Genomic DNA, 24078 nt, shown 5'->3' on the forward strand with positions numbered 1-24078 from the left:
ACGCAAATCAGGCGTTCCCCAGGCTGTCATCACTCGGCTCTATAAGGCTCTTCCAATCCTGAGTCGAGTTGGTACGATCCCGCCTGGCGCCCCTGATCTTCGCTCCTCCTTGCAACAGCCGCGATCCCTCCTCCCACCGTGGGCCTTGGGCCCGCGCTCCACTCTATTCGCTTTTCCTTCACAGCGCGCTTTTCGCCTTCCGGGTATTTTCGGGTGTTACGCGGCTGAGGCTGTCACTCTTCTGCTCAGCCCCCGGAATCGTAATGCACCCTATTTCCTTCGCAACCCGCCGTTCGCCTTCGGGGTGGGGAGAGGGCGGTAAACAGTGTGAGCTCGGGCCTTTTACATTGACAGTCTTAGGGGGAAAAACCTCCATTCCTTGAAGTAAAATGGTGGAAAAGCTCCCTTTGGGAAGTCATTTGTGAACAGGCTGGAAACACTGTGGCACCCTTGAACTGAATTTGGGTGGGATGCATCCAACTGGGAGCTGAAGATGGTGGGAATCCAGTTTTGATGTTAGGAAAACTTGGGAAATTCCCACCATCAGCTGCACAGTCTAATATCACTGTGTGTAACTAGGTCTGTCGGAGATTTCACAGGGTTTGTTATATTTTAACTAACTCTTGAACAAATCCTTTCAGCTTTTGTTAAACGTAATGCTTTTTCCGACTAGCCCTGCGTAGAGAATTTTACTCCTGCGGATATCATGTAATCTTACAAAAACTTCCTGTCTAAGCCAAGCGCTCTACTTGCTAACCCCACCTCATTCCACCCCACCCCGCCCAGTAGGTCACAAACCAAGCTAAAATCTTTGCTATCTACGGAATTAAAACAATCATTAGAGTAGGTAAATTGGTACGTTTTCAGAAGTAAACGTCCTTATAATAGATCAGTTTTAAGGTCACTGTTTCAGTTTTGGGACCACTTCACCATCAATTCTATGCTTTTTCCAGTACAACCTTTAGATTTTCAAATGGGATGATACTAGTACAGAAATTGGGAAAATGTTCATACAAACAGTTGACATTAGCAATATAAATAGGAAGAATCTTTATACCAATAAAAATATAAATAAGCAAAATCACCCCAAGAAACTGTAGGAAATTTAAATAGATCAATTATCATAGAAGAAATTGAGAGTATAGCCAAAGATATTCTGTACCCCAAAATATACTTGACCAGATGGTTCCAGAGCATAAATATACTTGGAAAAATGCCAGTTTATCAGAAAGGATCATAGCCCTGTTATCAAATGTAACAACACTAAAAAGGAAATCTATAGACCGTATTTTAAAACTATGAATGCAGAAATCCTAAATGAAATATTAGCAATTTAATCCAGCAACTTCCATGCCACAAGACCTGCAAGAGAAAACAGTTTCTATGATTCTATTTTATTCAATTTAAACAGGTTACCTACTTTCCCTAATAGATTACCAAAACTAATTCCATCATGCTTTATAATTCTTTTCACCTCAATCACTACCATTAGATTCCAGATCATCCATAATTAACTTGACTAGCATCGCTATGCTACACTCAACTGATTCAATATCCATTCTTCACCAACCATCCCAACCATTTCTGTCCACTCTAGATCTCAACATCTGTTATCAGCTATCTCTCCTTTATTCTCAGTCTTCTCTAATGTTATTAACTTCCTGTTCCAACTGAAACCTGCCTTAGCACGTGACAAAACTACCCCCCACCCCATCCTGCAACTTTTCCCAGTACAAGTTTTTTTCTGTGGGCCAGCTTATTTTAGGGCCTGCTCCTCATGTTGCCTCCAAATAATTTCTTTTCCTTCCTCTTTCTAAAACCTAAGCTCTTAAACTTGATGCAAACTATCCCTATTCCATGATGCTGCCACCTGCTGAACCCTTATAACTACCCCTTCCTTCATGGCCCACTGTCTTCTTTAATTCCACTGTTCTTTTCATTCCTCAGCCACTTCATTTTTCAAAACATTATCCACATTTTCCATGCAGTGTTGTCATTCTACTTTTTATGTGGCCATGCTGCTATCAAAGGAAACCCCTCCACTTGTGCTCTGGATTCCATCTCCTCTTTCCTTGAGAGCTTGGCTCCAACAATTATCCTTTCTTGCTCCTGCCTCATCAATTTCTCCCTTTCTACTGGTTCATACAAATGCTTTCTCATTTCTATCTTAAACAAACTACTTGACCCTTATGCTGCCCCATTTCTCTGCACCCCTTCACAGCAAAAAAAATTTTGCATTTGTCTCTACCTAGGTGCTACTTCCAATTCCTACCTAAATAGCTTCTTATCCCATCTCATAAAGGCAGCCATCTCCATGAAACCACTGAAGACTGCTTTTATGAATAATGTTCTCTTGCTTCTAAGAGACTGTCCTAGTTTACTTCCTATTCATTTACGGACCACCCCTTCTCATTTTCCTTTGCTGGTTTCTCCTCAGCAGGACCTCAGATTGTTGGGCATGTCCAGGGCTTTGCACTGGACTCTTCTCTACCTATACACTTTCCCGGCGTAACACCAAAGGGGCTTTCCTAACCAATCTAAATTAGACACACAGTATTTCTCTGTCATATAACCTTATTTTAATTCTCTGCAGAAGATTCATAATTCTCTTGTTCATTTGTTTATTGTTTGTCTCTCCCAATTAAAATATCGGCTCCATGAGAACTTGTCTTGTTTATTGTTCTATCCCCAAAGCCTACTACAAAGTGTTGTGGGGTGAATAATTAATTAATGCTTTAAGCAAGAAAGGTGCAAAATTGATGTGAAGAAAGCTATGAAACTTTACTAAAGAAAAAAAAAGGGCAGGCCCAGATAAATGGAAAGACAAACCATGTTCCTCAATGAGAAACCTCAGTTTCTCCCAAATTAATCTACAAATTTATTATAAATTTTATCAAAATTCCAACCAAGTTTTTTATATGACAAGTTAATTCTAAAATTTATATGGAAGAGAAAATAGATAAGAATAGCCAAGGTATTATTTAAAAAGAATATTAAGATGGTTGCTTTCCAACAATATTAGAATATTCTCCAAGGTTAGCACTGACATAGAAATAGCCAGATGAATCAATAAAATAGAAAAGAAAGCACAAAAATGGATATATATATATTAGGAAGTCTATGATAAGTGTGGCATTTTAAACAATTGGGGAAAGGACTAATTATTCACTAACTGATATTAGAACAACTGGCTATCCCTTTGTTGGGACAATTTGCTATACTTGAATGAAAAAATAAGATGAAGTCCTTAACTCATACTACATTTAAAACAAAATGTCAGATGGATTAAAGAACTAAAATGAAGGGAAAAAAATATCAAAATACAAGAAGAAACAATAAGATACTATTTTTCACCTATCAGATTGGCAAAAATTGTTTGATAATATGCAGGGTGTTTTAGTTTGTTAAGGCTGCCAGAATGTAATATACCAGAAACAGAACAGTTTTTTAAAAGGGAATTCATTAAGTTGCAATTTTACAGTTCTAAGGCTGTGAAAATGTCCAAATTAGGGCACCAACAAGAAGTTACCTTCACCCAAGGAAGGCTGATGCCACCCTGAACACTTTGTCAACTGGGAAGGCACGTGGCTGGTGTCTACTGGGGTCTTGGGCTTCTAGTCACCTCTGTCATCTGGGAAGGCACATGATCACTTCTGCTAGCTTCCTCTTTTCATTTCATAAGGCTTCCCCAGGGGCGTTTTCCTTCTGCATTTCCAAAGCTGTCTGGCTGTGTGAGCTGTAAAGCTTTTTCCCAAAATGGTTCCCTCTTAAAGGATTCCAGTAAGCAACACCACCTTAAATGGGTGGAGACTCATCTCCATGGAAACCACCTAATCAACAGGTCCCACCCAGAAATGGATGGGTCACATCTCCATGGGAACAACTTAATCAAAGATCCCAACCAGCAATACTGAAACGGTTAAAAAACATGTCTTTTCTCGGGTACACAACGGTTTCAAACCAGCACACAGAGCTTGGAAATGTATAGAACCTAGGGATTCTCATACACTATCAGTGGAAATAATACTTTGCTATTTCTATTTAAGCCCATATCAGTTGAAAACTAAATATATCCTTTGACCTGGAAGTTCTACCTGTTCAGAATTTACCCTAAAGGGATCTTCGCAAAAGTGCACCAAGTTACCTTTTCAAGGATGTTCACTACAACATTGTTTATAATAGTAAATTAATGTTTTTTTAAACACCAGAAGGAAATACAGAATAAAACACACTACACAACCTCTTAAACTTCCCTTTGTTATAGCACAGTGCTTTTATGCTTAAAATGTCCCTTTCTAATCTGAGATCAGTCAAATATAACTAAAATCCCATATTTTCTTCTTGTGTTTTTATGGTTAAAATTTGTTTTTACATTCAGGTTTAGCTGGAATTATTTTGGCATGAAGTGAAGATCTAATCTGAATTTCTTTCGAATAGGTATGTTTCCCAATATCTTTTTGTAAGATCCATTTTTTTATCCTTTGGTTAGTGACACCCCTTTTATTAGAGAGTAAGTTTCTCTATACCTTTGGATCTGTATCGAGGTTAACTATTCTTATCCACTGATTTCTTGACTTGGGAATCATATCTTGATTTTAATTATTGAGTTCAAAATCTTCAAACATACTGTAGGTATACAGTACCACTAGTATTGCAATCTACCCAATATTTTTTTCCCTTTATCCCTTCCCTTTATTTATTTACTTTCGATCCTTTTTTTTTACTCATCTGTCCATACCCTGCATAAAGGGAGCGTCAGCCACACAGTTATCACAATCAAACAGTCACAATTTAAAAGCTATATAGTTATACAATCATCTTCAAGAATCAAGGCTACTGGAATACAGTTCAACAGTTTCAGGTACTTCCCTCTAGCCACTCCAATATACCATAAACTACAAAGGGATATCTATGTAATGCATAAGAATAACCTCCAGGATATCCTCTCGACTCTGTTTGAAATCTCTCAGCTTCTGAAATTTTATGTTGTCTCATTTCTCTCTTCCCCCTTTTGGTCAGGCAGGCTTTCTCAATCCCATGATGCTGGGTCCTGGCTCATGCCCAGGAATCATGTCCCACATTGCCAGGGATATTTATACTCCTGGAAGTCATGTCCCACTTAGCGGGGGAGGGCAATGAGATTACCTGTTGAGCTGGCATAGAGAGGCAAATCTGAACAACAAAAGAGGTTCTCTGTGGGCGACTCTTAGGCATAATTAAAAGTAGGCTTAGCTTCTTTGCAGGAAGAAATTTCATAGAGGCAAGCCCCAAGATCAAGGACCTTTTAAATTGGTTGTCCCCAATGCTTGTGAGAATTCAGGAATTCCCCAGGTGGGGAAATTTAACATTTCCTCCTTTCTCTTCAATCCCCTAAGGGGATTTTGCAAATACTTTTTTATTCTCTTCCCAAATTACTCTGGGATGTATCAGGGCATCACACTAGCCTGTACAAATCAATGAGATCTCAGACCCTATTCAAGATCCCATGTAATTATGATGTTCAAATAAACTGACCATACAAATTAGATAGTGTACTAACAAAATACAAATTTTGCACCAAATAAACATCTCTAGATAACTGGTTTCTAAGTCATTCGTGTGGAAAGAATAATTCGTTTCTTTTCTCTTCAGACAGCTTCTATAGAGATGAGACCTACTGTCTCAAATTTACTGCTTTTCCTTGTTTGAAAGTTCCCTTTTTCTCATTTGCTAAAAAAATTATAGCATCTATTTGTTTATTAAAGTATACTATTAACTGTTGTCCATAGTTTACATAGGGGTATTTTTCCCTCATATTTCCAACCTCTTAATTTTTTTCATGCATGTCTTTATTACCCACCTAGCCATATACTGGATGGGAGGGGTATCAGTCCCAAGGGTTTTACAATCACTATCACAAGATGAAAACTACATAGCTATAGAATCATTATCAAAGTTCGAGGCTAATGGATTACAGAGTACAGATTTTTAAAGGTGACCTATTAAGCTACCTTTTTAAAGAGGTGAAGTTTGTATCTTTAAATGAACAGTGGCCAGTAGCATGGTGTTTCAGTTAGTAAGCTGCCGGAATGTGATATACGAGAACTGGAGCTGCTTTTAAAAAGGAGAATTTAATAAGTTACAAGTTTACAGTTGGAAGGCTGTAAAAATGTCCAAATGAAGGCACCCAAAGAAAGGGCAGATGAAGTTCAGGGTTTCTCTCTCAGCTGGTGAGGTCTGCTAGCTTTCTCTCCTCATCTCATAAGGCACCAAGGGCATTTTCCTTCTGCTCCAAAGGTCTCTGACTGCATGGGCTCTGTTTGCTCTGGTGGCTCTAAAGCTTTTCTTCAAAATGGTTCCCTCTTAAAAGGCTCCAGTAAGCAACCCCACCTTGAATGGTTGGAGACACAGCTCCATGGTAACCATTTAATCAAAAGATACTACCCACAATTGAATGGGTCATATCTCCATGGAAAGAATAAAAAAATAACCCACCCAGCAATACTGAATGAGGATTAAAGGATATGACTTTTCTGGAGTACATAATAGCTTCAAACCAGCACACATGGACACTTAATAGTAATAATTTATAGTTTGTTTTGACTTAATCCCAACATTTTTTCCATAGGATGTTTGCTCATCAGAAAAATTTTGATTTTTTTCCCCAGCATGTACTTTACAAAAAAATCTACTTTACTTTTACCTCTTTAACTTGGCACAGGTAAGTTAGTACCTACTTCCTGTGTTGTACAAAATTAGATAATGCATGTAAAATGTCTAGGATAGTGTCTGCATACAATTAGCACTCAAATGTTATCCCTTATCATTGTTGTTCATTGTTATTGTTATTCATAATTTCTATTAAGCATCATGATGAACTTTTCCCAAAAGTTTTAATTTCTATCTTAGTCTCCTAAATCTGACTCCCATACTCTTTCCCTTCTTTATCTAGTTGTTTCTTACCTTCTATTGCAGTTCTCTGGCTCGATGACCTCTCTGTTTTATTTGACAGCTTGGCCTCTTTCTTCCCTGCACCTCCCTTGCTTGGTTTCCACCCTCCCACAGTCTCTTTCTAAAGGTCACTGCCCCCTACTCTTACCTCAGCCCCAGTCCAGAGTGAAGCAGCTTAGACTATTTTGATACATATCATGTGAATTTCCCCATCCCTTCCTTCACCCCCACTTCAAACAATAGTTTGGATTAGGGAATGTTCTAGTTTGCTAGCTGCCAGAATGCAACACGCCGGAGATGGATTGGCTTTTAATAAAAGGGGATTTATTTCGTTAGTTCTTCAGAGGAAAAAGCAGCTAACTTTCAACTGAGGTTATGTGGGAAGGTACAGGGTGATCTCTGCTGGCCTTCTCTCCAGGCCTCTGGGTTCCAACAACTTTCCCCAGGGTGATTTCTTTCTGCATTTCCAAAGGCCTGGGCTGAGCTGCTTGTGTTGAGATGACGTATGTTGAGCTGCTTGCACTGTGCTGCATTGTGCTCTCTCATTTAAGCACCAGCCAATTAAGTCAAACATCATTCATTGCAGCAGGCACACCTCCTAGCTGACTGCAGATATAATGAGCAACACATGAGGTTCATGTACCATTGGCTCATGTCCACAGCAACAGAACTAGGTGCCTTCACCAGGCCGAGTTGACAACTGAATCTAACTACCCCAGGGAAGGAATCTGAACTAGCAGAAGGGAAGTACATAGATATATCAGCAATCCATAGTGTCCTTGTTTGAATGGATGGAAGGAAGAGAGGAAGAGAAAGAGGAGGGGGGAGAGAGGGAAAGATGGAAGAAGAAAGCTTTTAAGAAAATTGACTGTGCTAATAAAATATTTATTTTCCAGAGTATATATATGTATGTATATGTGCATTTTAGAGATAAATTTTTATTTTATTAAGTTTTCATTCTATAGATATGTTTCTATATCAATAAAAGCTCTACTTTATTTAATAAGTAAATGTAATAATTTACTTAGATATAGTATTTACTTAGATGTACCTGTACATCATGTTTTATTTTCATGACATCTTTGTAAAGATGGTTGTTAGACTGATTTTTTTCCCTTATTTTTGCAAAGCTGATTCAAAAATGTTTGTTTAATTATTTTTTCCAAACCAGACTGGATATGTTTACCTTTACATACTTTTAATTATTCTACTACTTATGAATATTGGATGCCAGTGACTATTAGTAAGCAGAATAAATGCTATATTTAAACTGAATAATGTTTTATATTTTGATTTAAATTATTTCTGTTCATAAAACTTGTGTTCTAAAAAAAACTTCTGTTTTGCTTTTAAGCTTTAGTTTTATGTACAAATATATTAATAAAATTAATAACCCAATGATATCAGTTATGAAGATTAAATTATTTCCCCACGGAAAGGAAAAACTCAGCTTGAACTGGGAATTGCAGAAAGAATGAAGTAGTTTAACTACGGGATTGGAAACGTGCCTAAGTTATGAGGCAAGTGTTGTTATTATGATCCATGAATAACCTTATGTTAGGAGTAAGCTAGTACTTCTCAAACTGAATTTTTTTTTAAATGAATTTATTCATACCTGAGGGAACCAGGATATGACAGGGAAATTGCAAAGTCATAGGATAAACTTAGCTCAAGTTTCTAGAACATCAACTTGACATTTTTTATTTTTATATGAAAATAAACATAAGTACAATGTAAAATAGAGTCACAGCATAAAAAAGTGACATCATGTTTTAAGGTAAAAGTAAAGGCTTTGAGGAAATGGTTTGCTTTCTTTTCAAGCTACACCTCAGAAGTATGTGCTTAATATTTGAATAAACCAATTCATGAACAAACAGAAACCTTTAGAGTAAAAGCCAAACAAAGTAGATGCTGAGGAATACAATAGGTAGAAAGAGGGAAAGCAAGAAGATACAAAGAAAATTGGAGACAAAGAATAGCAAATCAAATGGGAAGGACTATTTCACTGAAATCCATGAACAAATGTTGCAGAGGTTCCTGGAGATATCTTTGTTTCTGAATGATTTCAGTTCCCTAGCTGTGCTATGGTATTTTGCTTTTTCTAAAATCTGATTTTTTGGTCTTAATTGAAGTCATGGCTAAAATTCCTATGTACCTTTTTTTATCACATATATTCTTATTACAAATTTATATTATTTGAGGTTACTTAAGGGAATCAGTTCCTAGGCACCAGTGGTACCTCAACATACACGCTTGGCTTCTGAAGTCATCTATTGGATTGTACCCTGGAATAGAATTCTATAAAAAGAAGGTAGTTGACTTAAGTTGCTCACTTTAGATACCAGAATTTGGACTCTGCGAATCCTAGAGGTTATGACTTAGAGGATCAATCCAATTCAATTGTTTCTATATAGTAAAATAGAAGCCCATTTATTCAACACAGTCATAACCATAGTCAGTATTTTAGTTTCCTGTGGCTTCTGTAAGAAATTGCCACAAACTTGGTGGCTTAAACAACAGAAATTTATTCTCCTTCTCCTTTGGGGAGGAAATCATACCACTGAGCCAAAATCAAGAATTCAGCAGAGCCACACTCCCTCTAGAGGAGTTCTGGGGAAAAATCTATTCCTTGCCTCTTCCAGCTTCCAATGTCTACTGGCATTCCTTGGCTTGCGGCCATATCACTTCAATCTTCAAGGCCAACATCTTCAAATCTCTCTCTGCTGTATCTTTATATCATCTTTTCCTCTGTATGCATAACATTTCACTCTGCCACTCTCTTATGAGGATACATGTGATTACATTTAAGGCCCACTCAGATAATCCAGAATAATCTCCCTATCTCAAAATCCTTCATCATATCATCACATATGCAAAATCCACTGTTAGTTTGTTTCTATACAAGGTAACATTCACATGTTCCAAGGATTAGAACTTGGAAAGAACTTAACTATTTTATTCTAACTTATAATAACATGCACTTGTTTGCCAACCTTTTGATGTAGGACCAAGACCTAAATTTACTTTGAGTGTGAGTTCATTGTTTGGAGTTCAACAGCCTTCCTTTCTTCATAAACCACATCAATAGTTCATCACCCATGACTTTATGTTTTGACCTCTTTAAAGTAGAGCAAGAACTTAAAAACATGCAAAAATGCTCTCAATGCAGAATCCTAGAGGTTATGACTTCCCCATCCTGCTACCAGTCCTTTATGAGTCTCACCAATACCTAATTCACAGCATTTTTTACTGTTTTGCTTTATTGAGTCTTTCCAAAGCATTCAGTTTTCATAAAGAGAACTTATTTTCTTGTCTTCCACTCATACTTCATCATATTATGTAACATTTAATTAAACATGTAATTAAGACAAGAACAACTGGAACAAACAGGTTTGTGAACATGTATTGACTCAACATGTGGGAGCAGTGATGTGTGGATGTCTTGGATAAAAGCTTCAGCATGTGCTAGGCATTGGTATCTTGTTTTTGTTTTTGTTGTTTAAGGAAGACTATTAACTTTATTTAAAAGTTCTCGATGCCTCAGACTATGTGTGGGAAAGAAAGAGGGAAACAGTTCCTATTTGCTGCACAATAAAATTTCCACTGATGATCCTTTTTTGTTCTTCTCAGAAATGTGTATAAATAATCTGTCTTCTGAATTTAAAACCTTTCTCTCTCACCACTGGCTTCTTTTATTTAAAAAAAAACTTTTTATTTTGAAATAATTTAAAACTTACAGGACAGTTGCAAAAATAATACAAACTCCATATGGAGAATTCTAGCATACTCCCACGCACACAGACACCCAGATCTACCAATTCTTTAACATTTTTCCGCCTTTGCTATATCAGTCTATCAACTATCTATCCATCCATTCATCCATCTATTTTCTGAACATCTGAGCACACATCATGCTTCTTAAACACATAATACTTCCATGTACATTTTCTATGAACCAGGATATTCACTTATGTAATCACCTTAAGCACAACTATCAAGTTTTAGAAATTTAACATTGCTATAAAGCTTACATTGTATATTCCAATTTTTTTCTTATGCCCCAATAATGTTCTTTTGAGACTTTTCTCCTCCATTCTTAGATTCCATCCAGTATGATATATTACATTTAAATGTCATTATCTTTTTAGCTTCTGTATTTTTTTTTTAATTGTGGAAACATACACAGAGCATAAAATAACTCATCCCAGCCCTTCCCAAGCATACCATTCAGTGGGATTAATCACATTCACAATTCTACAGAACCCTCACCATCATCCTTATTAGAACTTTCCCTTCATCCCAAACAGAAACCCTACACTCACTGTGCATTAACTATACATTGCTCCTGACCCTACCCTGGTAACCTGTAGTCTACTTTCTGGTTCTATGAGTTTGCATATTCTCTGACATTTTCTTTGTAGTTAAATTGGGGCTTAAATTTAACACCCTAAATCTGTAACGATAATGTTTTCTTTGAAACCAATTTAACAATTCAAAATAGCATACACAAACTATGTTTATATATCCTTCTGTCCTCCCACCTTTATGTAGTTCTTGTCAAAAATTACATATTTATACATTGTGAGACCAAAACCATTGACTTATCATTACATCCTATGCCTTGAACTTTTAGATCCTGTAGAAATTTTTTTTTAAAAAAAGAGTTACAAATAAAAAACAAAACAGTACTGACATTTATATTTATCCATGTCATTACCCTCATTGGAGAGCTTCATTTCCTTATATGGCTTCAGTCAATTCCCTATTGTCCTTTTCTTTCAACCTTTCAATCCCTTGTATGGCTGATCTAGTGGTGACAAAATACCTCCATTTTTGTTTGTCAAGGAATGTCTTAATTCCTTTCTCATTTTTGGAAGACAGTTTTGCCAGATGCAGAATTTTTGGTTGACAATTTTTTGCTTTCAGCACTTTACATATGTCATCCCCTGGCTTCTTGCCTCCATGGTTTCTGATGAGAAATCAGCACTTAATTTTGTTGAGGCTCACTTATATGTGAAACATTGCTTCTATCTTGCAGCTTTCTCTTTATTTTTGAGATTCAGCAGTTTGATTATAGCATGGTATGGTATGGGTCTTTTGGGGTTTATCCTGTTTGGAGTTCACTGAGCATTTGTGGTATATGTGTTCATACCTTTTGTTAAATTCGGGAAGCTTTTAGCATTATTTATTTAAATATATTATCTCTGCCCCTTTTTCTCTTCTCTTTCTATATATTGGTATGCTTGATATACCACTGATTCCTCAGGCTCTGTTCACTCTTCTTCATTCTTTCTTCTTTCTGTGCCTCAGAAAATGGATAATGTCAATTGTCTTATCTTCAAGTTCACTGATTCTTTCCTTGGCCAACTCCAATCAGCTGTTGAATCCCTCTAGGGAATTTTTAATTTCTGTTACTGTAGTCTTCAGCTCTGTTTGATTCTTCTTCACAATTTCCATCTCACTGTTGATATTCTTTTTGTGTTTGTCTATCATTTTCCTGATTTCCTTTAGTTCTTTATCCACATTTTGGGTCATTTTTTTAAACATATTTTTTTCAGGAATACCCCAGTTCTGACCCTTCTTATTGATGGTTTCTAATGCTTTAATCATCTCCTTTACCTGGGCCATCACTTCCTGCTTCTTCTATGTTTTGGAGTCTTTGTTGAAAACTGGACATTTTGATGTTTTAATGTGCCATCACTGGCATTTAGACTCTGAGGCATCTGCTCCTTAAGCTCATAACCAGCTGGTATTATGACAGCGCTTTCTTTGAATGCCAGGAACTAACAAAAGAGAAGGAAAAAATAAAACACATTTCCCACTCTTTGCAGATTGACCTATGCAAGTGTTCACCTTCAGGGCTTATCCATACAATGAGTTAGGAGAAGAGCTCCAGGCCAAGGCCTGGCTCCTTTCTGTGCATGATGGGTGTGCACGCATGATGGGTATATGCACCGTGAACGTATGTTGGGTATGTACTCATGATGGCTATGCATCATGCACACATGAAGGGTATGCACATGTGGCCCTAGAAATTCTGTTTACAAGGGTAAGAGTGTCATTGTTTCCCTAGGAAACAGTTTCCTCACAGTCCTAGGCACTGCACTGTATGTCTGGCAATCTCTTGCTCCAGGCAGCATGACTTGACTGCCCTCCCATAGAGTTCTGTAGGAGAGCTTCATGAGCAGCCTTCTACACAAAAGGCAAGGTCTGAGATGGCAAGTCCATCAGACCACTACCAGACAGATTAGCTCACACATACATGTTCCTAATATGGGCACGAGGGTTACTCCACTCCCTCCGGAACCAGGTACAGGGATCCATACTGGGAGTGGGGGCCATCTCCATGCCAAGCCAGTGAGGGGTCAGGGAGGGGTCAGCAAATGTGCCATGAGATTTACAGCTTTTAAGTAGGTTTTTTCTTGATTCAGCAGTCACCCTGTTACTGCAATCCTTTCACTGTTATCTAGAACTTTTAGAAAGATGTTTCTGTCAGTTCTCACTGGTTGTTCAAAGGTTCTGTAGCAAGAGAGGGATGGGTAGTGCCCTGAAGCATCTCACTCCACTATCTTGATCAGGGTAGTGGTCCCCTGGCGTCTTGTCTTCCTTACATGAGCAGGTGCTCACAGACTGCCAATGTTCACCCTCTTGGCCATTTTCATGGCCATCTTGGTAGGCTGATGAAGTTACCTCAGCAGATGCCAGAATTCCTTGGGAACCTCTGGAGCTCATTCAGCTTTGAGTGAAACACCAAGTCAGATGCAAGACATCCATCTGTATCTTTTTTTATTAATAGTAGAAAAAAAAGCCAAATATTTATTGCAATTAAGAACATCAAACATAACTTCATTATTTTAATGAATTTTTCTTTAGGAACCTGTAATTTGTAAAGTAAACAATTTCCCAAATTGCATTAAAAACATGCAGCAATTTTTTGAAACAAATCTTTTTAAACCACTGGGAGTTATGTACAATGTGCATATGGGCTTTCTGCTAAAAGTAAGAACAGCTTTGGAAATAGATGGATGTTTATTTACTACCAAAGCTCACAGCTTATGGTTTTTTCCCCCATAAACCCACTTACGTCGATGTCAGAGAATTTTTGACATTCAACAATGTTAAGAAAAATAATGCTTCTGTTAAACTACATGCAAAAGTTCCAAAACTTTAGATCTCTAACTTTGACAGAAGACAATAGTGAAAAATGTTCTTTATAATCTCTAAGCCCATCTCAGTGGCACTAATAGGCTGGCCATACTCAGCCTATTCTGTAATTAAGGGAAAGCAAATTCTAAACAACTCACTTTCCTGTCACTTTCTAGGAAGTTTCTGAAGTTGTCTGTTTTTTTCCTTAAGTATAAAGAAACCAAACTTTAATCAATAGGGGAATATAAAACATTGATACAGTTGCTTATTAGGTTAAACTGCTAGAGAAAAAGATTATTGGAGTACATTTTAAAACTATTCATTTTGAAGTGCAGCTACTTTAGATTATCATCCTGCAATTCTTTTTCTCTTTTTCCAGAATAATCTATTATAAATTCAGACAATTCTGATCATACTTAGATGTTTACAAATCTGAAGCCTTGTTTCCTTGTGGAGACTTTATAAGATTTCTTTAAAACATTGACATTAAGATAGATTACATGGTTATTGAAATAAACACAAGTCAATTTTTTAAATTGTATAGTTATGGTAAACTAATAAGTTATGCACACCCACAATGAGTTCCTGAGAAGGAGATCCCTAATTCCTATGCTGGAGCATTCTTATCCTGAGCAGATTCTCTTAGTTAAGTAAAAACAAACAAACAAACAAAAAACGACTTCTCGATTGTACTAGTTGGGCTTCCTTACTCTTATTCACCAGACTCCAAAAGAGTAGGTTTTTTAAATAAACAAGATGAATTGTAACAAATAAATTTCAATATTCACAACTACCAAACTAACAGATCTGTTCACCATAGAGGTATAACGAATTATTAAGCCGCTGTCTAAATCTGATTGAGGTTGCAGTCTTATTGAGCATGCTTTTCTTACTGAGAACATAACCAATTTTTAAGTTTTGATGTCCACAGATTTTGAGTTTCCATGTCTAATATTTGCACTAACTAAATAAAGCTAAAGTTTCTTGACGTAATATCTTAGCGAAAGTCAGATCAATATAAGCTATGTGTTAGTCTTTCAATCATCTTTTTGTCTTCACATGCTTTTCTGTTCAATCTCTTTGCTGAACAGATACACCAAATTTTATAGAACTTTATGATAACCACTTAAGTTATCTAATCCAACTATGTCACTTCAAAGATAACGAAAGTAAGACCCTGAAAGTTTGAATGAGAAAGCTGGGAGGCAAACCCAGACTACTATTCATGACCACTGACCTTTCTGCTGGCTTGAAAAGGTCATACACACAACCTTTTACATGAACTGTATGACTACATACAATTGCTGTTAATGTTGTAATTAAATGCTGATGTATTTAATATGAGGCAAATATAACAAAATGTTAGCTATTAAACTGTTCTAACATAATACCCCTTTTTGGTTACTGCTGATTATGTAACTGCAGTGTTTGGTCTTGCATATAAAGTTAATTGATTTGCACTTGCTACCTTTGAGGATGTTTATTTGCCCCTGCAGAAAAAAATTATGCTAACCAGGATCACATATTTAATCATGTATTATTATGTATTTGGTTTCTAAATTATTTTTAGTCACATGTAGATTTTCTTACACTTTCAATGTAAATAAGATGGACTTAGAGGATAAAATGAGGTATTACTTCTATGTAAGTGTTGGCAGCTTGACAATTAGTCACTTCCATACAGTATGAGAAACCTCTTCAAGAAGTAGTTGAAAAGGGTATCCAGGGTAACAAAAATATATATAATGAAAATTGTAAGTGGAATCTGATTTAGTCTGTAATCTGAGGTATAGGAGAGAGGATAAGCTTAGAGAGTCAAAAGATCTGAGTTCAAATTTTAACTCTATTCCTGGCTAGCTATTTGACCTTGAGCAATTCACTAAACTTCTAGGTTTCAGTTTCTTCATCTGCCAATAGTGATAGTAATACTTGCACTATTTACCTCATTAGATCATGGAGGATCACATACAATAAAGTACACGAGAGTGCTTTATAAATGGAAAAGCGCAACACAAACATTGGTTATTATTGTTATTATTACCCCAATAATTATTTAAATGTGAATCTACAAAAAGTTTAAATAATTACCTCTGTGGCAATAGGCATGCTCACTAAAACAAACTTGACTCAGAGTAAAGCATGCGAACATTTTCAACTTTCAATGGAAATGATAAAAAATTATACAAAGGAATGTTTCAAGAGAAAGAACTGAAAGATGATTGACTTAGACTTAAAATTGAGGTAAAATGATTTACAGTAGATATAGAGGTATTTATTCTTTAAGTGAAGAATGTTGCTAACATCATTAAGAAAAAGAAGAATTATGAATATTCTTAAAATTAATGGTACTAAATTCTGTCACTTTTGTCTATTTAGTAAACCAACCTTCTAATAAATAATGTTATAAGTTTTTCCAGTAGTCAGATATACCCCAAATGAGACAGAAGAGAATGTTTACTTCGAAATCACATCCAATCTGCATTTGCATGAATGGAAGGCATAAAATACAGATTTCTTATGACTCTACAGGCACCTGAAAGTTTTAACCAACCTTCCTACTCACTTTATTATCTATAAAGAATAATGGAAATACAGGGAATACATCAAATATATATATATTTTTACAAATCCTTATTATTATGAAGTTGTCTTATTCTATAATACTTCATTTTGGTGGCCTTTTTTTGTTTTGTTTGTAAATTTAAGTTTAAATAGCCCAATAACCTTTCCCTTTAAATACTCCTTTTGATATTGTTCCTATACCAAAAAAACTTAAAAACATAATAAAATAATAATCAAAAGCAAATGAAAATGTAAGAGAAGAGATAGACGGGATACAATTCATTAAGCATAAAAATATGTTGCTTCAAATTCAGAATAATTTTATAACTCTTCGTTATTTCATATATATCTGGAAATGGGACAGATACATGTCTTGATCCTGTCATGAGAGGTAGAATTCCAGCATTTGGTATAATGTTGATAGAGTTAAGGTAACATTCGTGCTTCCTTTGAGACCATTTCCACCATCAAAGAAAAAAAATTGTTTATATGTCTTTCAACAGCAGCTTTGGATTATCACCTCTCAGATCAATTTTGTCCCAAAGGACAACTTGGTTCAGAGCATTAGTTTTAGTTGAATATTCTGCTGACACATAAAGAAACATTCCAATCAAATATATTCTCTAGACCAGCAATTATATCAAACGTAATGAATCATTGACCACTTCGTTCTCTAGGTCCAGTGAAGTCTTCTACATTTTTCAGCCTTATCCGAGGCGGCAGCCACACTGGGTGCTTGGGTCTTTGAAGGCAGTGGTGAAAGGCACTGGAAGGTGAGGGCCTCCATCGTGCTCGGAGAGAACGCCACAGAGTGGCCTGCCAGAGCTCCGCATACATTTCTTTATGTACACAGGATATCAAGCCTTTACCCAATAAGTCATTTTCAAACATCTTCTCCATTGAGTTGGCTGCCTCTTCACCTTTTTAACAAAGTCATTTGAGGCACAGAAGCTATTGATCTTAAGGAGTTCCATTTAATTTATGCCTTTTTTGAGTTCATTTTATGTAAGTAGACATAATTGCCTATTCACAATTGCCAAAAGATGGAAACAATCCAGGTGCCCATCAACAGACAAGTGGATAAATGAAATGTGGTATATACATACAATGGAATATTATGCAGCATTTAGGCAAAATGATGTCCCGAAACACATGACAATGTGAATGAATCTTGAGGACATAATGATGAGTGAAATTAAGTCAGAACGAAAGGACAGATACTGTATGATTCTGTTATTATGACTCTGATAAAAATAATCTCAGAGGTTAACTGTAGAATATTGCAGACCTAGAGGCGCACAGAAGCTAGAGATGAGGGAAGGGCTACCCAATGAGTCTGAACCCAAATGCAAGGGAACCAATAAAAGTGAAGGTAACTAATTAATGGGGTTATAAATAAGATTGCCATATTGAAGGTGAATATGATTGAAAGGGGATATATAGTGCCATGTATCCTAATGATTAAATCTACAATTACAAATAAGTTCTTGCATGAATTATCTCAAAGGTTTGATATGGAACAAAGAGTCAATAGTAGAGAGGTATAGGGAGAAAACTAGATATGCATGGTATGGCCAGTAGTTAATAGGAAGCCATCAACAGTAGCACAGCACTACCAGGGGCAACTAATTGGTGGGGGTTGGGGTGGGGGGGGAGAGACAAGTGATAAGTGGTAGTTTTGATTTGATAGTTGGTGATGCTATGTTTGTTCTTTGTCTCTGCGGATCAATGAAAATTGTCTAAAATTAAGTGTGCCGCTGATTGTTCAACCAAGTGAGGATACCGTAAGATATGGTTTGTTTGCTTTGGACAGTATCCATATGCCCAATTGATGGGGGAAGTTGAAGTTAACAGTGACTGAGAAGGAGAATGGTGAGCTGTGATACATTTACATATGTTGGAATATAGTGTGACTACAAAAAGGAAGGATGTAGTGAGGAATGCAGTGAACTGAATAAACCCTGGGGACAATGTGTTGTGCAAACTAAGCCAGAAACAAAAAAACGAATAAGCTAAGGTCTCTTTCTGAAAATACTTATGAGAAAATTGGAACCTAGATAATAACCTCTTATAGCAGCCACCCCTTAGTCTCAGGTTGTAAATGCATTTCTAGATTCTGAGACACTGAGCTATACACGTATCAGCTGGTATTTCCCTGCAATTTTGAGTAATTCTGTGACATCTTAGACCTAGAAGTGTAGTGTTGCGGCCCCAAAAGATAGCACAGCTATAGACAATAACAGTTAAAGTAACCAAAAGAGAAATCAGCTCTCAATTAGAGATAAAAACAAAGCCAATCTGACTGGGAATAAGGTAAATCAGAATATAGGGTGAAAGATAATAGTGAATGTACTCTAGACCCTCACCTACTGTATGAGACAAAAGGCAGAGAGGTTTATTATATCTAGACTAAATTTTCTGTAACACACAATCTATATCAACCTGTCCGGACAGGTTAAACAAACCAAACTCCTGGAGCCCAAAACGGAAACAAGCCCTTGTAATTCTGTATAGCTTAATGTAATACCAGGGTATATACCCACACTATGGTGGGCTGAGAATTAAAAAGTATTGGTAGAGCCCCTTAAGGATCCAAAGGAAAAAAAAAATGGAATTATTAAACTTTCCCATCTGGGAAACCCCAGGTACCCCTCAGTGGGGACTCACAAGAAAAGTGGCCAAGCCCTGGATTTTGAGGCCTGCCCTTATGAAGCTTATTTTTGTAGTGGAGAAACTAAGACTACATATAACGAGGCCTAAGAGTTGCTTAGATGTGGCCTCTCTCTCTCTAAGCCCAACTCTTCAAGGTAAATTGTTCCTCTGCCCTCTTTGTGGGACATGACATTCAGGGGTTAAAGTCTTCCTGACAGCATGGGACGTGACTCCCAGGGATGAGTCTGTCCCAGGCTCCATGGGCTCAACAATGCCTTCCTGACCAAAAGGGGGGGAAAAGTATAATAAAATAAGGCATCAGCGGCTAAGAGAGATCAAATAGAGTTAAGAGGCTATTCTGGAGGCTCTTATGCAAGCTTCAGTTAAATAATACTAATTGCCATGGTTTGCTAGACCACAAACAACATCACTCCTGTTGACTCTTGGAAACGCTTAGAGCTTGAACTCTTTAAAAGTTTCATGCACTAAATTTGCTTCTTATAATTTCCAGAGGGCTCGTAGGCCAGATAAATCCTGAAACCCAGAGAGGCCAGCCTCTCCAAGATTATCAATTAACTATATCCCCCTATCCTTTCATGTTGATAACCCTTCTCAACATCAAAAAGTTAGAATGGGCTTTGCCTAAAAATCCCTATAGATTGGAAGAAGGATCAGAGGAGAAGGAGGAGTTATAACAGAGAAAATAGGATTTAACAAACCCAGATGACTGCTGAATCACTATGTTGATGTTTCTTCTAGCCCCCAGTGTTTTGGAGCAGTTAGAGGGAAGAATTTGAAATAGTAGAATGGTAACCCATGACAAACTCTGAAATCTGTTCTGTAACTACTTGTTTAAATGTACTTTGAAAATTATTCCTTTTTCTTTCTTTTCTTTGTATATATGTTATATTTCACAATTTAAAACGTTAAAAAAAAAAAAAAAAAGTAAATTCTGATAACACCAGTGGACTTTCTTTCCCTGCCCAGCATCCATTCATTCTTCTGTTGGGAAAATGATACAATGATTTTCCTCTGGGAAGTATGTGATTGGGTAATATTTACTCCACAACCAGCTCTGGGAGAAAGCTCAGATTGGGTTAGGCCAAACAACATATTCCATCTCCATGACCTTAGTGATGAATTCAGAAATCCTAAGTCAATGAGAAAGGAGGAGACATTTGCTGGGTCTTTGGGGGGAAAAATTTTCTCTCTAATTAAGGGAGCCATTGGAAAAGAACTTCATTCTTCCTCAGAACTCAGTGTTCTACGAATGTGAATTTGGGACTGCTGCAGCCATTCTGCTACCAGGAAGAAAACCAGCCTGAAGATGATAGTAACATGCAGAGGAAGAACTGAGAGCTGGTTCCTGATGACATCATTTGAATAAAGTTGTGAATAAAACCTTGAGTTTTGACCAAACTTGGACCTACAAACAGTCTTCTCAGTTTCCTCTTTTTATGGAAACCAGTTTGACTTGGATTTTCTTTACTTGCAACATAAAGAATTTTCATTGACATAGATAGCAATCTCCGGTTTCTCCTCATAGGGAACTGGGAATAGCTCTAACCAGCTCAGTTGGTCTTGATTGTTTGAACTCTGATCTGTCCTGCGTTCTTCTTTGTCATGGTGCTGTTTTCTGCTTGTTCTGGGATTATTGCTTCTTTGCTTTCCTTTTTTAATGTAGCTTAGTTTTTGGTTATGCTAATTTAAAGTACAGTTTCTATATACTGAGACTTTTTTTTTTATTGATTTCTTTGTTGTAGGAGATTATTTTCATAAGTTTCCATTTTCCAATCCAGAAATTCCTGTTGCCTCATGACCTTTCTCTCACTTAAGGGCATTTGGATTTATGCGGCAGAAAGTGATATTAGAGGTAGAAAAATGTTAAACATTCAGCTTTTTTTGTTTTTAAAAACCTGAGTGCTGGTATACAAATTATATAATTCATCAGAACCAAGTGCTTTTCGTTTTTCACTTTTAGAGTGAAGGTAATAAAAATCTTGTTAACTCATAAGGGGATATACACAAGAATGTTCATTGCACCATTGTTTGCAAAAGGAAAAAATTGGAACTATCCTAACAATTCATCAGTAATGAAATAGATAATGAAATGTGAAACAGTCATATGACTATGATATCAGACTGGTTGACTGATCCAACAACAATTCTTAACTCTTTTCTACATTTGCCTTCTTTTCTATAAAGGCTGAAAAGGCTAAGTAGTCCCTTTCCTAAACTCCACTGCACCCAGATGTGACCATGTGACAATAATGATCAATGAGATATAAATGATGTTTGTTGGGTGATTCTAGGGAAATAAATGCCCAGCACTACCTCTTTCCCTTGCATACAGCCTTGAAGGAAATACCCAGAGAAATGCAGAGATGCTGGCCCTGTTACTACTGAGCCATAAAACAAATGCCAACAGCTCCAGAGTAAGTATTTGTTGTGAGTGAAAAAATCTCTTTTAGCTTTTTTATTATTCTCAGCCATAAGCATTCCTAACTGGTATAGAGTGTCAGTATGGATACATCTCAAAAATAATGTTAGAAGATATTAAATGTTAGAAGATATTAAATGAATAATATTAAATGAAAGCACAAGTTGATACGGCTGTAGCACATTATTTATATAAATTTTAACACACACACAAGGCGATACGTAAAATCTAAAAAATGCCTGGGAAAAATACAAATATTATGGTAGTAGTTGTCTTTGGGGAGAGGAGAAGGGTAACAGGAATCTAGGGTGTGAAGAGGTAAAGAGATGTCAAATGTATCTATTATTTTATTTCTTTTATTTAAAATAGGGCAAAAAAATATAACAAAAATGTCAATAATTTTAAGTTATTCATATGATAGGTTAAGAATAACCTTAAGGAAGTGTGATTAATAAAGTATCAGTGGCAGAGAGAGTTCAAATAGAGTTGAGAGGCTACTCTGGAAGTTGCTATTACGCAAGCTTCAGGTACACCTTGCTACCTATCATAACCTGCCAACCCCCAACCAGGACCATTTCAGCCAATCCTAAAGAACACCAAGGGCAATATATAAGACTCCACAAGAGTTCCAGGCACTAAAGTAACTTTTCAGAAACCTGCAACCTCCAGATGGGTCCCTGGTCCAGATAAGTCCTGAAACCTAGCCCAGCCTCTCCAGAGCATCAGATAGTTCCATCTCCCTACCCCATATTAGTGACAGACCCTTACAATATCAAAAATTTAGAATTGCCATAACCCAAACACCCTTAAAGAGAGGTATGGAAAGATCAAAGGTGATGGTGGAATTATACATAGAAGATAGGATTCAACAAATGAATATGAATGCTGAATCATTAAATTGATATCTCTTTCAGTCTCCAGTATTTTAGAGCAGCTAGAAGTAAAAACCTAAAATTGTAACCCATGTCAAAGTCTGAAATATGTTCTACAACTAATTGTGGTGCTGTGCTTTGAAAGTTATAGCTTTTTTGTATATATGTTATTTTTCACAAAAAAGAAGGAAAAAATGTCATTGTGATGATAAAAAAGTTTTTAAGCCCTCTAGCCTTCTATATTCTGGAGCAACTAGAAGGAAAAATCTGAGAGGATCATATGGTAGCCCATGACAAACTCTGGTTCTGTCCTGTAACCCCTTGTTGAAGAGTGCTTTGAAAACTATTGCTTTTTTATTTCTTTGCTTTGTATGTATGTTATACTATACAATCAAAAAAAGTTAAAAGCAAAAACAAACAAAAAAAAAACCATAGGCTTTAAAAAAAAAAAAAAGAAAAGAAAGAAATATTTTTCTCCAAGAGAAAAATTATTCCAGAAGCAGGGGAGAACTAAAGAAGAAAAAAAGAGCTTAGATGTTGATGTGTCCAAGAGAAGGGTAACCTATGCCTAGCCCTCTCAGCAGTTGGCCAATTGAATTCCACGAGGTGCTTTGGGAATTATGTGCAAAATGATTCATTTCCTGGGACCCACCTGGGAAGCAGCAGACTGTAAGCCCCAACCCCATTTTCCCAGCATGGTGCAGTATCAGGAGAGTTAATGGCTGCTTCAGTATCTGGGAAGGTGTTCCTACAAGGCCCAGCGTGACATGAGAAATAGCAGAAAAGGCAATCTCAGCAAATGCCAGAGCAAATGAACAATGACTTATGACCATCTGCCCCTTTTTCCACTGAAGTTAAGAGAAGCCCCAGGTGTAGAAGGGGAGAGCCTGAATGGAATCACATTGTCTGAATTATTTGAAAGAACATTAAATTTATTAAGATTAATATTTAATTAAATTTGGTAAAGTGGGGGTATGAAATAAAAATTTAATTGCAGAAAATAAGGTTATAGTACTTGCAGATCTGAGCTTGGGTACTAGCTGTGTATGGATGCTTTTCCTTTTCTCCAGGACGTTTTTCCAAAATATTAGGTGAGACTGATGGACTCTATAAATATTTTTATTTCTTATTATTTCCTCTTTTCTCTGTTTTTTTATTGCCATCTTCAGCATCCTTTTCTCTAATGCTTGCATTTCCTTCAAAAGATGTGTCTTTTTTGATGCAAATGTAAAGGAATTTTAAAAACCTTTTTTGGATGTTAACATCTGAAAACAGGCCAAACAAATTGTCTATTACTTTGAAAAACCCACTGGAGATGTCTTCCTGCTTTGAGTGGATAGTGTGCCTATATAGAGATAGAAGCTAGGCAATATCTTCTACTAGGATGTCCTTTTCTTGTTTCTTGTCTTGCTGGAAGGCCCTGAGGGTGGTCTTCCTGTATGATCTGCAGTTTGTTTAGGTACTGAGTTGGGGCAA

At 36.6% G+C, this 24078-nt stretch overlaps 1 pseudogene; it reads right to left on the reverse strand.

Annotated features, from left to right (window-relative positions):
- Positions 1 to 39: 39 nt before the first annotated feature.
- On the reverse strand, positions 40 to 23435 carry LOC143686633 (signal peptidase complex subunit 3 pseudogene; annotated as a pseudogene).
- Between the last annotated feature and the right edge of the window lie 643 nt (positions 23436 to 24078).

Source organism: Tamandua tetradactyla, chromosome 6, assembly GCF_023851605.1.
Source record: "Tamandua tetradactyla isolate mTamTet1 chromosome 6, mTamTet1.pri, whole genome shotgun sequence".
Classification (NCBI taxonomy): Eukaryota; Metazoa; Chordata; class Mammalia; order Pilosa; family Myrmecophagidae; genus Tamandua; species Tamandua tetradactyla.